This window comes from Lithobates pipiens, unplaced genomic scaffold (genome assembly GCF_037356315.1).
Source record: "Lithobates pipiens isolate NorthernLeopardFrog02 unplaced genomic scaffold, aLitPip1_a1.2 Scaffold_23, whole genome shotgun sequence".
NCBI lineage: Eukaryota > Metazoa > Chordata > Amphibia > Anura > Ranidae > Lithobates > Lithobates pipiens.
In genome coordinates this window covers 216,555,532-216,570,992 of record NW_027507785.1, presented here as the reverse complement: position 1 = coordinate 216,570,992, position 15,461 = coordinate 216,555,532, and the positions used below count along the sequence as shown (strand labels likewise).

At 43.3% G+C, this 15,461-nt stretch overlaps 1 protein-coding gene across 3 annotated transcripts in view; it reads left to right on the top strand.

The window, feature by feature from the left end:
• The window catches only part of SOAT1 (sterol O-acyltransferase 1), an 85,631-nt gene that overhangs the window by 15,780 nt on the left and 54,390 nt on the right, over positions 1–15,461 (top strand). The window lies entirely within an intron of this gene.

Here is a 15,461-nt window from a genome sequence, read left to right as displayed (position 1 = left end):
GTGGTGTGTAATATAGTTAATATGTAGGTGTTGTGTGTGTTTTTTTTTTTTTTTTTCTCTTTTGTTCATTGACAGACACAGCTCCTTTAATTCTTGACCTTAGGGTTATTACGCCACTTCAGGAGAGGACTAGACAGAACATGTAACACATGTAAAAACAAGACTGCACAGCACCGCCCGGGGGTTGGTCCCTCTGGCTATGACCCCCCTCACCTTGCTTCCTGCAGCTCAGTGTTATTTTTTTTCTTTTCTACAATTTTTGATCCTGTGATCTACGATCAACAGCCGGCTGGGATACAGGCTGAATAATATAGATCCTTGTCTCCCCAGCCTGGCCATCGAGCCAGTACGGGACCTGCTACTGCACAGGGTGATAGTACCTGTACCGACATTGGAAAGGTTTCAAGGATTCTACTCCAATCTGTTTGTAGTCCCCAAAAAGGAAGGGGTACGTCCAATTCTGGACTTGAAGGCCCTCAACAGCTTTGTGAAAGTGCAAAGGCTCAGGATCGAATCAGTTCACTCCTTGGTCACTGCACTCCATTAGGGGGACTTCCTGGCATCCCTGGATATCCAGGACGTGTACTTACATGTACCCATATGCCTCAGGCATCAGAGGTTTCTGCGTTTTGCAGTCGGAAGAGCACTATCAGTTTGTGGCTCTCCCTTTTGGCCTAGCGTCAGCACCCCAAGTCTTTACCAAAGTGTTAGCTCCAATTATGGCGCTGTTAAGGCAACGTGGGATCGCAATCATGGGTTACCTAGACAACCTCCTTCTGAGAGCAGCTTCCGCCTCAGAATTAAGGGAAGATGTAGCGATCACCATGCAGACTTTCTGGGAGTTTGGTTGGGTGCTGAACCTAAAGAAGTCAGTGTTAGTGCCGACTCAACGCCTGGAGTACCTGGGCTTGCTGTTGGGACTCCTCAGAAGCGAGAGGTTTTCTCCCTTCAGACAAGCTGCAGACTCTTCAAGCTGCGGTGAAGTTGTTGATGAACCGCAGGTGGTCGTCACTGCGCTTCTGCATGCGCGTTCTGGGTCTCTTAGTAGCCACTTTCGAGGCGGTACCGTATGCTCAATTTCACACTTGAGTCTTGCAGAAGGAGATTCTGTCAAAATGGAACAAATCTCCATTATCCCTGGATTGTCAAATTCGGGTTAGCCAGTTAGTCAGGGATTCCCTTCTCTGGTGGCTGAGGTCTCCGGCCCTTCGGTACGGGAGATAGTTCCTTCCTCTCAATTGGACGGTGATCACAACGGACGCCAGCCTGACCCAGTTGGGGGGGGGGGGGGGGGTGCTGGAAGTACAGTCGGCCCAGGGCCTTTGGTCACGGGAAGAATCCCAACTGCCGATCCATGTGCTCGAGCTTTGGGCAATCAGACTTTGCCTCTCCACATGGTTAAAGAGGCTACAACGGCGTCTGATCAGGATCCAGTCAGACAATGCCATGGCGGTGGCGTGCGTCAACCATCAAGGAGGAACAAGGAGCTCAGCTGCAGCACGGGAGGTCACTCGCATCCTCCATTGGGTAGAGCGACAGGTGTCGGCACTGTTGGCCATAGACATAGAATACTGGCAGGCGGACTACCTAAGTCGTCAGATGCTGGACCCAGGGGCATCCGGAGGTATTCAGGCTCCTTAATCCTGCTTTACTGTCAATAGTTTTAATGGCATGGCTGTTGAAAACCAGGTGCTAAAGGACCGAGTTTTGTCAGACTAGGTAATTTCCACTATGCTGAGGGCACGTTGGTCGTATTCTCGGAAGATTTACCATCGTACAGGGAAGGCTTACATCTCCATGTGTGAGAAGATGGGGTGGCGTCCGCGCACTTAGTTCCCAGGATCCTGCTGTTTTTGCAGCGAGGCGTGGTTCAGAAACTTTCCTTAAGCGCCATCAAGGGACAGATATCAGCATTGACTGACTGACTTTTTTTCCAATGCCCCTTGGCGACTCGCACCACTACCTCCATGGGATCTGAATCTGGTGCTATCCGCACTTCAGAAACCGTCCTTTTGAGAACATTAGGGAGATTCCATTGATAACACTCTGTCCACCCACCAGGGCCACCTGCCAGTGCCATCCAGTGCAACCTGCCAATGCCAGTTAGTGCCGCCTGCCAATAAATACAGACATGTATAAATAATGAGGGGCTTTACAGGTCCCTCCCCTACGGCTCCCTTTCCAGAAGTCGGATTCTGTCTCGGTGGCTGGTCCAAAAAAAAAAAGTCTGCCGGTCTTGTCGTCCACCATTTCTCAGTGGATCAGACAGATCATGCCTTAAAGGGGTGGGTGCCCCCTTTTCCTTTCCCGGCTCTTTCCACCAGGGAGATTGGAACCTCCTGGGCTTTCCAACATCAAGTGCCTGTCTCCCCAGGTGTCTAAGGCGGCGACTTGGTCATCTGTTCACACTTTCACTAAATTCTACAAAGTTGACATAAGCGCATCTTCAGATGCTTGCTTTGGCTGCAAGGTTTTGCCGGTGGCTGTGTAAGGTTGAAATTGTACACTTTCTTTTATGTTATTAGTTTGTTGCAAACGCATCTTTTGATGCACAAGATGGCCGCAGGTTTTGATGGCAGCTGTTTAAGATGGTGACTCCTCTGTTGAGGTATTCTCTTTGTGGGTGAAGTTATGTTTTGCTGTTTTCACCTCTTGTTTTTTGACACTGCTTGGGGACATCCCTAAAGTCAAGCATTAAAGTAGCTGTGTCTGTCAATGAATGAAAGAGAAAATGGGATTTTTGTACTCTCCATAAAATCCTTTTTTCTCTGAAGTTCATTGACTGACACAGCACCCACCCCTCCTATTTATGTTTGTACTGCTTTTTGACAAACTGAGCTGCAGGAAGCAGAGTGAGGGGTTATAGCCAGAGGGACCCGTCCCCTGGGCGGTGCTGTGCAGTTTTGCTGTTTTTACATGTGTTACATGTTCTGCCTAGTCCTCTCCTGAAGTGGCGTGACAACCCTAAGGTCAAGATTTAAATGAGCTGTGTCCATCAATGAACTTCTGAGAAAAGGATTTTATGGTGAGTAAAAAAAATCCCATTAAAAAAAAGGCAATTTATTCTTCAATATCTATATGCAGTGGTAAATATAAATGACCAACTGGATGGGGAGCAAAATCTCTAATTCACTCTGAGAATAACAGACAGAAGAGATATACTGTATATACTATTAGAGGGTGAATCTGGTAAATATCATCAGACTTGGAGATCAAATTTATTATTTAAAGAGAAAAATTTTTTGACTCTGTGGATTTTCAGACAGAACTGTAATATTTTATATAAAATTAGAAAATTTTCTTAAATTTTAACATCATTAGTGGGGTTAAAGCGATGTTCATTTTCGACCACAGTGATAGGAAAATTCAAAGGAGCAGAATAGAAAGGACAGGGTATGTGGTTTTCGTTCAGAAATTACATTCATTAAAAAGTGACATTTTCAAACATTCTTTCATTCAGCGAATGTACAAAGATTTTTTTTTTCATATGAATATTCTCATCCAGAAATTGATACCTATATGGCCAGCATAAGACCTCGCACACATGGTTTAAATGTTGTACGACCGAGAGTCTGATTTTGGTCAAAAGCGTGTGTGCAGGATTTTGTCTAGCATACTAACTATCCGCAAATTGTCGTTTGACAAACACGAACGTAGTGACATACTATGAGACTATAAAGAGAAAGTTAATTTCTCAAGCGCCACCCTTTGTGCCCCTTCTGCTAATTTCGTGTTAGTAGAAGTTTAAGCGTTGATTCACGATTTTCAGATCGTACAAAACTCCTTTTAAAATATGTTTGGCATAACTATATCAGTATCGCCAGCAAAGCAGTTTCATCATTATCCCATTGAAGAAGATGAGAATGTGTGCGCTGCATTTCGACATTTCATCAATTGCCGCTCCACGATTGTTAATTCTAGATTACGAACAGTAATTTACGAAACTGAACTCTTCCCCCGTTGTTCCTTGATTCCGATCATGCATGTTTTGTACTTTCGACCTTTTGTGTGACAATTTCTGTACTGAGCATCCGAAAATCAAACTTTGAGTTCACATCCGACAAAACCTTTCTAGCCTGCATATCCAGCTTTTGTTTGACGAAAAAGCCAAATTGGCTGTCGAAAGCACCGTACTAAAGATCTGAAGACAGCTTGTCTTAAGGATTTCCCTTCTGATTTTTGTATCGTGTGTACGAGGCCTTAGGCTTGGTTCGCACCTAAGCAGTTTGCTTTTGATCTGTTTCTGCAGTGGTTTTTGCTGTGCTCTTCCTTTATTTTTATTTTTTTTGCACACGCGATTTTGCGTTTTGCAAATTGCGGCAACAACTCACTACATGCTTTTCAGCAGCTTCTCCCTTGAAGTATTGAGGCAAACAAGCAAAAAAGTCCCCCTTCCTCCTCTTTCCTCCCCCCCCCCCCCCCTTTTTTTATTTTTTTTTATTGCCTGTTGTAATAGGGTTAAACAAAAATCAGCCCTAAAAGCAGATAACCGTGAAATAAATATTTTAAATAAAATGTAGATAGCGGCGCGCACTGAGCGCGGCACCCGTCAACGGCGATATGCCACGTGTGGCAGCTCCCGTGCGCATGCGCGGGAGTGACGTCACGCGGCTTCGCCCAATGACAGCGGCGGAGCGGCGAGACCCACAGAGAAGATGGATGCGCCGGACTACAGGGGACAGCGGTGACATCGCTGGCTCCTGTGTCAGGTAAGTGACACATAATGGACTACTATGCGATGCATAGTAGTCAATTATGCTTTACCTTTGCAGGGAATGAAAGAGGAAGTAAACCCATCAGGGTTTACATCCTCTTTAAGAACTGCTACATAAAAAAAATGATTATTGAAATCCAGTAGTTTAGACAAATGCATTTGCATAATTTCTATTGCCTAAGCCTGTTTAGATTGCTGAGAGTAACATAAATTTAAACCCGTTATGAGGAATCCATGAGATGTTCTGAAAATACTAGTTGCTTTGCTGTTATGCTGAGGTGCTGACTTCATTACTGATCTAGGACAGTATGCAAATAAAAGCTAGATCTTATCTGCATACTTATTTCTGATAATTTTCCCTGAGTATGGAAGTGAGAAGGTGAGAGTGCTTGCCGGGCAACAAACACCATATGCTAGGTTTGTGCAAAATGACCATCATTACATGCATGGTTAGGTGTTGCCATAAGCTGGGTACACATGATCCAAATATTTGGACAGTGTGTACAGCTGCCTGTCCAACAAACTGGCTAGCTTTTTACTAGTCTGCAGCAGCACAATAATTTTACTAATCTTGCAGCAGAGCTCAGGCTGGAAGTGGGAAAAGCATCACAAAGATCAGTTGTGCAGCAGTGCTCATTTAGTGATGAGGGGCATGTGGAGGAGGAGAGAGCAAAGTGACTGATATTGGCTCAATGGTGTTCTTTCACTGCCTAATCACAGGGAAAGGAGGGACAAGACCTGTGAGTGGTGAAAAGTTAATATATACTTTCCTTTTATTCTCTGTTTCAACTGCAGTGCCTAGGTGAAAGTGATGTTGGCATCCTTTGGGCAAGATACCAGGAAATACTGGGTAGTGTGCTATCATCTTGCGAGAGTTGGGGTAACCAGCATTCCCTGGGGTATCGCCTGAATGATGCTGATGTCATGCCATTCAGCTCGGAAGGAGGTAATTATTCTAAATTCCACCCGTGTGTGTGTGTGTGTGTGTGTGTGTGTGTGTGTTTTTCTCTGAGAGTGGTTTAAAATGCGGGAGGAAAAGGTACTAATCTGTTTTGCAGAGCTGTGGTAATCTCAGGACTGGACGGGCAGACCTACAAATCCTTTGATGGGTAAAACGGGCGACATATAATATGTTTTTGTCTCATTATTTAAATGATTTGCTTTGAGTTCCTTGAAGAAACTCTGTTCTGGGTTAAAGGGGGGCCAATTACTGCAAGTATATGAAGGGCAGGAACCCAGAGTTACCTGCACCAAAGTGCAGCAGCCACCAAAACTGGCCTTTAGTGACCAAATTCCAGGCCTTGACAGCAAAGCTTCTGCACTTCCCGTAAGCAAATGAAATTTCCCACTCCTCCTAAATGTTCCTATTGTCCAGTTTGGCTGTCTACCTTCAATCCCTTTCACAGGGCTACTCTGAGGAAATTTGCCCATCGGTTCTTCAGACAGATCTGAACAGAAGCTCAGGTTTAGATGGGCAGATGGATGTAAACATGTGCGTCCATTTCCATCCGCTTATATGTGCCCACTAGTTCCAGACAGGAGCCTTTTCATAATCTCATCTAAGCTTTCAGCTAATTTACATTTAAGTGCTTACCTTTCGGAATTCCATTCATTGTTTTGGATTGCTGAAAATAAGTCCAAAATGCTCCCTGCTGTTTTGAAACCTTTGAAATTTTGTGCAAGGTTCTTTCGGTGGGCCAAATGTACATTTCAGACAGTTTAATAAAGCCACGTGCACACTTGAGCTCAAAAGCAGGCATTTAATGTGGTGTGTTTTTTATTTTATTTTTTTCCCTGCCTTTTTAGATGATGATGAATAATGATAATCTGGATTTATATAGCGCCGACAGTTTGCGCAGCACTTTACAACAGTAGGGCAGGCAGTACTATCACTAAACTCAACACATGCTTCTATGTTAATGTATGTATCTAAGCACGCAAAGGTGTTTTTAGAGGCAGAAAAAACACCATCACTTGTGTGTTCAAGAGAGGAGCGTTTTGCCTGAAAAAAAAAAAAAATGGTTAAATGCATGTAAACGTGTCTAAACGCGCTTAAAGGATAAGTTCTGCTTCGGGAACAGGTGGAACATGTAACATGTTCCTGCTCCTGCAGTGGCTCTGCGATCTGAGCCCTCTGCGAGTCAGCAGTATGGGGAGAAGTTCCTCATACCAGCTGTCCCTTTGAAAAGAGCTAGGCCATGTGGGACTCTGCCCACATGGCCAGGTCATTCATTCAAAGTTCTGTGAATGAATGAACTACAAGTACCGTTATCCTTTTGCGGCTGTCGTTTTATAGTTCTCAATTAACTGCAACGACGCTATTGAGTCATTTCCTGTCAGTGTGACACTACTTGACAATGAAATGAATGGGTAAACCACTTGCATCAGGGCTTAACGAACTTGCTTTGCATCTAGGAGCCAGCTAAAAAGTTAGGAGCCAGTTTTTTTAACCAGTTGCCTCTTGGGCACTTTCACCCCTTTCCTGCCAATGGCAATTTTGAGCTTTCAGCACTGCCACACTTCACGGTCATGTAACACTGTATCCGTATATTTTTTTTATTATTTATTTTAATTTTTTTTACACACAAATAGAGCTTATTTTTTTTTTTTTTTTTTTTATGGTATTTTAAGCACCACCCGTGACTTTTCTTCTTCACTGATGTGTGGTGATGGGGTGGTACTCATGGTCGCTGATGGGGCTGCCCTGTATTTATCAGTGTAAATGTCCCCTGTCACAGGATAGCCAGTTATCAGCTTTCCTTTCCTCCTTCCGCTGTGGAAATGCCAATAACCGGCACTTGTTTACATGTGATCAGCTATGATTGGATAAAGCTTATCACAAATTAAAGTGTCTCTGTGATTGGCCCTTTACCTCAATCTTTGATCAGCTGTTTTGGAAAATCACACTGATCACACAAACCATGCCCGCGGGGGGTGGGTGGTCGCAATAGACGCTCTTCCAGAAATGGGCGATGGCACTGTAGCTGTCTTTCGGCTATAGTGTGGTTGGCAAGTGGGAGCTGAATGGCGGACAGCTGACAAAAGCCCAGGTGCCAGGATGCAATTTTTAGTCGCCATTGTTACCTGGCTCCTGAGATTTGTGAGCCCTGGTCTACATTAACAGTCTGCAGGAGACCTGCATGGCATCAGCCATCTGTTGATCTCTGGTGCAATGCTTTACCTGCAAAAAAAAATAAGTTAATTTACTACTCTCCCCCCCCCCCCCTTCTTTTTTTTTTTTTTTTTTTTTTTTTTTTTTCAACTTGTCCTTTTTTTACGCAATTTATTCTCATTTCAGTGGTCAGAATAAGTGACATTCTGGCCAATAACATGTATAAACCACCAAGCACTTGATGCACCTAAACACTTTTTTGCAAAAATGCGGCTTAGGTGTGTTTTTTTTTTTTAAGCTGATTTCTCCTGCCAGGAGAAAAGTGTTTACATGAGGCCCAAGGATGAGCTGACTCGTGATTGTGACTCCAATACTTCCTGTGACCTTACACTGTGTACATCCTGGCAGTTCTCCTTGTGTTTCATCATGATGACCTCACTGTTACTAACTGAACTCCAATAAACCCAGCAAGTGTAACAAGGATGAAGGTTTTTGGAGGGGGAAAAAGTTACATTACAGAAATTGTTACAAGTTTATTTACTGTTCATTTTGGAAGCTATTTTTAAAATGTCAGTGTAAATAAAAGCAGCTCACCTCATTGCTTACCTTGTCTACTGCGTTTTCCTTCTTAATGAGCCGGTCCAAGGATCCCTCCCGCAGGTTTCCTGTTCCTGGGTGGCTCCGTTGTCTTAGTTGGTGCCTATGGAGCCACCCTTTCCTAAACCGATGTTAAGGACACTACCTGAGTCTACATTTACTGGCAACCAGAGAGAATGGGATGGGACATGCATGTGCGGTGACACTTGGAATTATGGGACATCAGGGGAATCAGGGGACTGTCTGTGTAGATGTGAGTGTTCTCTCCCAGACAGGAAGTCGGAGAAGCTGCACAGAGCAGGCTGGAGATGGCGGCTGTTAACTCTAATGCCTTGTACACACGGTCGGACATTACGACAACAAAATCCATCAGATTTTTTCTGACCGATTTTGTGCCAAACTTGTCTTGCATACACACAGTCGGACAAAGTTGTCGGAAAATCCAATCGTTCTTAATAAGCTGATGTACAACACGTATGTCGGGACTATAAATGGGCCAGTAGCCAATAGCTGGGGTCTCTTAATTTATTCTGAGCATGCGTGGCACTTTGTCCGTCGGGATTTAAACAATTGGATTTTGTTGTCCGGAAATTTTTAGATCCTGCTCTCAAACTCTGTGCGTCGATAATCGATAATTCTGACGGAAAAAGTCTGGTGGAGCCTACACACGATCGGATTTTCCGCCAACACGATCCGATCATACATTTTCCATCAGAAAGTCTGACTGTGTGTGCAGGGTATAAAAGTTGCAAGTGAGTCTGATGATTTAAAAAAGTCAAGAAATGACTGGCCAGTACAAATGTACCTAAAAATTATAGCACTTCTTTAACCTGTTTGACACATGGTGGTATGATGGATATGGATGTGTGTGTGTGTGTGTGTGTATATATATATATATATATATATATATACACACACACACACACACACACACACACACACACACACACACACACACACACACACCCCAGTCCATTTGGATGCTACAGCCTGCCCAATATGCAGTGCCTTGAAAAAGTATTCATCATTCATCTTCACTCCTTTGAAGTTTTCCACATTTTGTCACCTTACAACCAAAAACATGAATGGATTTTATTGGAATTCCATGTGATAAACCAACACAAAAAGGTACTTAATTGTGAAATGGAAGGAAATTGATAAATTAAATTTTTTTTTTTTTTTTTTTTTTTTTACAAATATCTGAAAAATGTGGCGTGCATTTGTATTCAGCCTCCCCTGAGTCAATACTTTTGTAGAACCACCTTTCGCTGTAATTACAGCTGCAAGTCTTTTTGGGGATGTCTCTACCAGCTTTGCACATCTAGAGAGTAAAATGTCTTCCCATTCTTCTTGGCAAAATAGCTCAAGCTCTGTCAGATTGGATGGAGAGCATCTGTGAACAGCAATTTTCATGTCTTGCCACAGATTCTCAATTGGATTTAGGTCTGGACTTTTTACTAGGCCATTCTAACACATGAATATGCTTCATCTAAACCATTCTGTTGTAGCTTTGGCTGTAAGTTTAGGGTCGTTTTGCTGAAAGGTGAACTTCCACCCCAGTCTCAAGTCTATTGCAGACTCTAACAGGTTTTCTTCTAAGATTGCCCTGTGTTTGGCTCCATCCATCTTCCCATCAACTCTGACCACCGTCCCTGTCCCTGCTGAAGACAAGCATCCCCACAACATGATGCTGCCACCACCATGTTTCACATTTGGAGATGATGGGCACAGGGTGATGCGCAGTGTTCGTTTTTCGCCACGCGTAGCGTTTTTTGATTTTTGGTCTCATCTGACCAGAGCACCTTTTTCCACATGTTTGCTGTGCCTTCTTGCAAACTACAAGTGGGACCTCTTATGACTTTCTGTCAACAATGGCTTTCTTCTTGCCATGTTTCCATAAAGGCCAGATTTGTAGAGTGCACGACTAATAGTTGTCCTGTGGACTAGGGATCAACTGAAGTATGGGCACAAACGTATCCAATATTGCCCATACCGTTCTTTAGAGCAGCCGCTCAGCTGTTATTACAAGCAGCGGGAGGGGACATTAACCCCCGCAACCAGCTTTGTTCAAGTCTCCGATCTAGTAACCCCGAAGTGATGTCATGACATCACTTCCTGGATTACTGGCATCTTGCAGGCGCCAGTTGTAAAAAATACTAAGTATCCAAAATTGCCGATCTTGATGTTTTGAATACATAAAGAGTACCTGTCGCTGCCTATTACTGTCACAAGGGATGTTTACATTCCTTATGACAGCAAAAACTGTGTTTTAAAAAAAAAAAAAAAGTTACAAATTTTTTTTTTTTTTTTACAATGTACAGAATATCGGCAGACAATATTGGCTATTGCCCTGAGAGGTGGCTGAAATATCGGAATCGTATTGGCCCCAAAAAAGATATCGGTCGATCCCTACTGTGAATAGATTTTTCCAGCTGTGGATCTCTGTAGCTCCTCCAGAGTTACCATAGGCCTCTTGACCTCTTGGCTGCTTCTCTGATTAATGCTCTCCTTGCCTGGCCTGTCAGTTTAGTTGGTCGGCCATGTCTCGGTAGGTTTGCAGTTGTGCCATACTCTTTCCATTTTTGGATTATGGACTGAACAGAGCTCCGTGAGATGTTCAAAGCTTGGGATAATATTTAACAACCTAACCCTGCTTTAAACTTCTCCAACTTTATCGCTCACCTGTCTGGTATCTTCCCTGGCCTTCATGATGCTGTTTGTTCACCAAGGTTCTCTAACAAACCTCTAAGGGCTCCACAGAACAGCTGTATTTATACTGAGAATAAATTACACACAGGCGGACTGTAATCATGAATTAGGGGACTACTGAAAGCAATTTGGTTCCACTAGATTTTTATTGGGGGGGGGGGGGTGTATAATAGTAAAGGGGGCTGAATACAAATGCATGCCACACGTTTTCAGATATTTATTTGTAAAAAATAAATAAAAGGTGTTCTATTTATTTATTTTCCTTTCACTTCACAATTTATGTGCCACTTTGTGTTTGGGCTATCGCATAAATTCCCAATAAAATACATTTCCATTTGTCTTGGTACAACCAAAAAAAAAAAAATGTGGGAACTTTCAAGGGGTATGAATACTTTTTCAAGGCACTGTAACAAGGGCTCCTTCACATAGCAGCACTGCACACTACCTGTAAATCGGGAGTATTCTGTACCATTCTAGTCAAAATTGAGATATCTGTAGAAATTTAATGAGCACTTTATTTAAAGTTTAGTGATAGACATTTTAGGATTTCTTATCAGCAGACTCCAACCACGAGTCTTTGTGACTGATGGGTTTTGAATCTACTGTATACCTGAGTTATGCTATGTTTTATTAATTTTTTTTTTTATTTTTTTTTATTTTTAAAGGAAATGTGTATTTTTATTTGGTGTTGCACTGACAGGACAGATGATGCCTAACCCATGTCCTGGAAACGGAACCTGTCCCCAGTATACCATCTTTACTTTTTTAAGTTTGTGAGCCATCACATCAAATGTCACACGGGGTTCCCTTCATCATGCAAGTTTGTCAGTTATCAGGGGTGTGCCAAACTTTTGACTGCTGTGTGTGGTTCTCTCTAAGCAGCTCTCAACCGAGGGATTAATGTAATTGCTGTGAAGGGACCCAAACACTGTAGAATTTCTGGGCTCCCATCCACAACGAGATCATGTGGCCTACTCCCTTGCTTGTTAATGTAAGACCTTCCAATACTTCAAGATGCTAGACCAAAATAAGGGTCCATTTATTATATCCCAGAGAAGCAGAGCATTACAGCATGTGTCACACTCCAGTAATCGGAGTTCATACTTCGAGTTGCTCACACAGCACAATAGCCACATGACACAAAGGAAAGAACTGAGAGTCCTAGTGTTTTGTCTCTTCTCTGGGTGAATGGTCAAAGACTTACTCATTACAAAGAACCTGAACAAAGTCTTCCTACCTTTTTGGTCACAGCTGTTAGATTATGTCGGTATATGCTTCCTGCTTGGAATGGTAAATTACACTTTGATTAGTGACAGTACAATAAGGTTTATTTATCAGGATGACTGAGGAATTACTTTGACTTTTTTCTGTAGCAAATAATACAGTTTAGACTGTTCAGTAAGAACACTTTTATTTTATTTTTTTATGTTCTGTTTTAGGCTAGGTTCACACCATAGCGATGCGAATCCGCGGCGTTTTCCCGCATCGCATGCCTCCCGCCGGCAGTTCACACTGCCCTATGCGGACTGCTGGGAGTGTCAATGAAATGTTAATGACACCCCCAGATCCGTCCGCATATCGCAGTGCGATCTGCACACTCGCACAGGAATCGGATCGCATGGTGTGAACACCCATGCGATCCGATTCTGCTGCGGACCAAAAAAAGGGTCCCGTGCGAGTTTGCGGCGGGAGCGATGCGAATTCAGCCATACTATCTGTATGGCTGAACTCGCATCGTACAGACAGATCGGATGTGATTTGCACTGCGGTGCGAATCACATCCGGATCTCTCACCTGCAGCGGTGTGAACCGGACCTTTTATACTGATCATCTCTCATATCTAAGAACAGTATTGCTTTTCTTGAATCTCCTAATTCCTAACTATACCTTTCCTGCAACCTCAAGTGGACCTATCAGTAACGTTACATGTTTGGATGAATTCTCAACATGCCACAATATACAGCCAATAGTGTTATTGTTCAAAATGCTATATCAGTAAGTACTAGTGATTTAAAGGGGTTATAAACCTTCCTGTTCTTCCTTTTTTTTTTTTTTTTTTTTTTTTTTTTCTTTCTACCTTAATGCATCCTATGCATTAAGGTGAAAAAACACCTGGCAGTGACCGCCCCTAATTGTCATATATTTTTTTATTTTTTATTCAAAAATTTTTGCAAAAAAGTACACTTTAAGACCGTGAGTGGGTAAATGGAATCGCCATTTATTTATCAAACATTTTGTCATTATTATCAAAACATGTATTCTGATTAAGCAGAGATACTTTTTACAAATGTTTAGTTATAGGATGTATAAACTGTTCTTGTGTTTGTGGTCAAGTGCCATTCACACCTCCAGCTGTGAAAAGGCATGTTCCCAGAGAACTTTGGAAGTGACGTCTAGGTGCCAAATGACCATCTGTTTATCAATGTAAATAACCAACAAATTGATTAGACGTACAAAAAGGCTCACAAAAGGTACCCCCACCCCTTTTAGAGTGTATAAATATAGTCAGGCTCCCAGCTTCAGTGAGAGCAATTACTTCACCATGTCTACTGTATATGCATGCTCCCCTGCCTATGGCTAAAACTATAAGCTTGAATATTAAATACATCTCTTTGAATGTGGTTCAGCAGTCAACATGTTATTCGAATCCCCTAAGTTCTGGGATTTCCCTATCGACCGCTGCACAAATACGGTGTGACAAAGTATTGCAACGGCCACCATTTTATTCTCTAGTGTGTTCGAAAAAAAAAAAAAGTATAATGTTTGGGGGTTCTAAGTCATTTTCTAGCAAAAAAAACAACTCTTTAACTTGTAAACAACACACTAAAGAAATAGGCCTGGTCCTTAGGTGGTTAAACTTACCAATTCTTACATGATTGCTAAACTGCAAAATATGACATTTTTGGTTTGGGATTTAATGGTGCTTTAGTACTGTACATAATAAATGGCTTCCCCTTTTTTCTCCTGTCTGAAACTTGCATAGCAGAACACACTGATTAGCTGTGTGATCAATGTTCAGATTTATCTCAAGGGCATATCCTCCCAAGTTGCTTCATGTGTACTTTGTGGCTTTCCCTAGTACAGTCTTTATCCAGGATTTGATTACAATACAATAAGAAGCCATGCAGTCCAGAAACTTCATATTCTGTTAAAGCCTAACTACAGCCAAGAATTGTTAGTTTGGAATATACTCTTTCAGATTTATTCCATCTATTTGACCCCCCCAGTACAGACCCTCCTCCCGCAGTATGGATCCCCCCCTCCCTCAATACAGACCCCCCCTCCCTCAGTATAAAACTCCCCCCTCAGTACAGACACCCCTTCAGTGCACACCCCACCTCGGTGCAGACACCCCCACCTTAGTGCAGACCCCCTCCGTGCAGACACCCCCCCCCCCCCTACATGCCTCAGAATAACACACACACACACACACACACACACACACACACACACACACACACACACACACCGGTGTGTGTTCCTCGCTCGGCTCCTCCTCCTCTGTGGATGTAAACAGAGAGGAGAGGGAGGCGGCTTTGTTCTGCTCCGCACTGAGGGACAGTGCAGCGGGAGTTGTTAGCGGTGGCATTACCCACGGGTGTCACCCCCTCTGGCGGGTGTCACCCGGGTGCGGCCCGCACCCGCCTAGCAATGTCACTGCCCCCAGTTAATAGAACTTTTCTTAACTTCTTGTGTAGCCAAATGGACAGGGAGTTCCAATTCCCTGGGCAGGCTCATGAGTGCTCAGAATATTCCAGGTTTGCTTCTGCTGGATGAGCACTCGGTACAGTGGAGTACTAGGTATATGTGATTGTTGAGAAATGGAAAGTTAATTGTTTACTGCAGTAGCTTTTCTCTGGTCCTAGCTATCATACTTCTATTTTCCATTAGGCACAGTAGATAATTAATTTATTAAAGTGGTTGTAAACCCTTGCAAACCAGTTTGACCTACAGGTAGGCTTACCTGTAGGTCCAAGAAATATCTCCCAAACCTATACGGTTTAGGAGATATTTGCCTGAAGACAGGCACATGCGCCGTAGACAGCGGCACGCAGGCACACTGAGCGTGGCATCCTCGATAACGAAGATGCCGCGCTTCTCGGCTCCTGTGCGCATGCGCGGGAGTGATGTCATCTGCGAGACCCACCGAGAAGATGGATGCGGCGGACTACAGGGGACAGCGGTGACTTCGCTGACTCCTGTGTCAGGTAAGTGACACGTAATGTGCTACTATGCAATGCATAGTAGTCCATTATGCTTTGCCTTTGCAGGGAATGAAAGAGGAAGTAAACTCATCAGGGTTTACTTCCTCTTTAAGCTGCATAACAA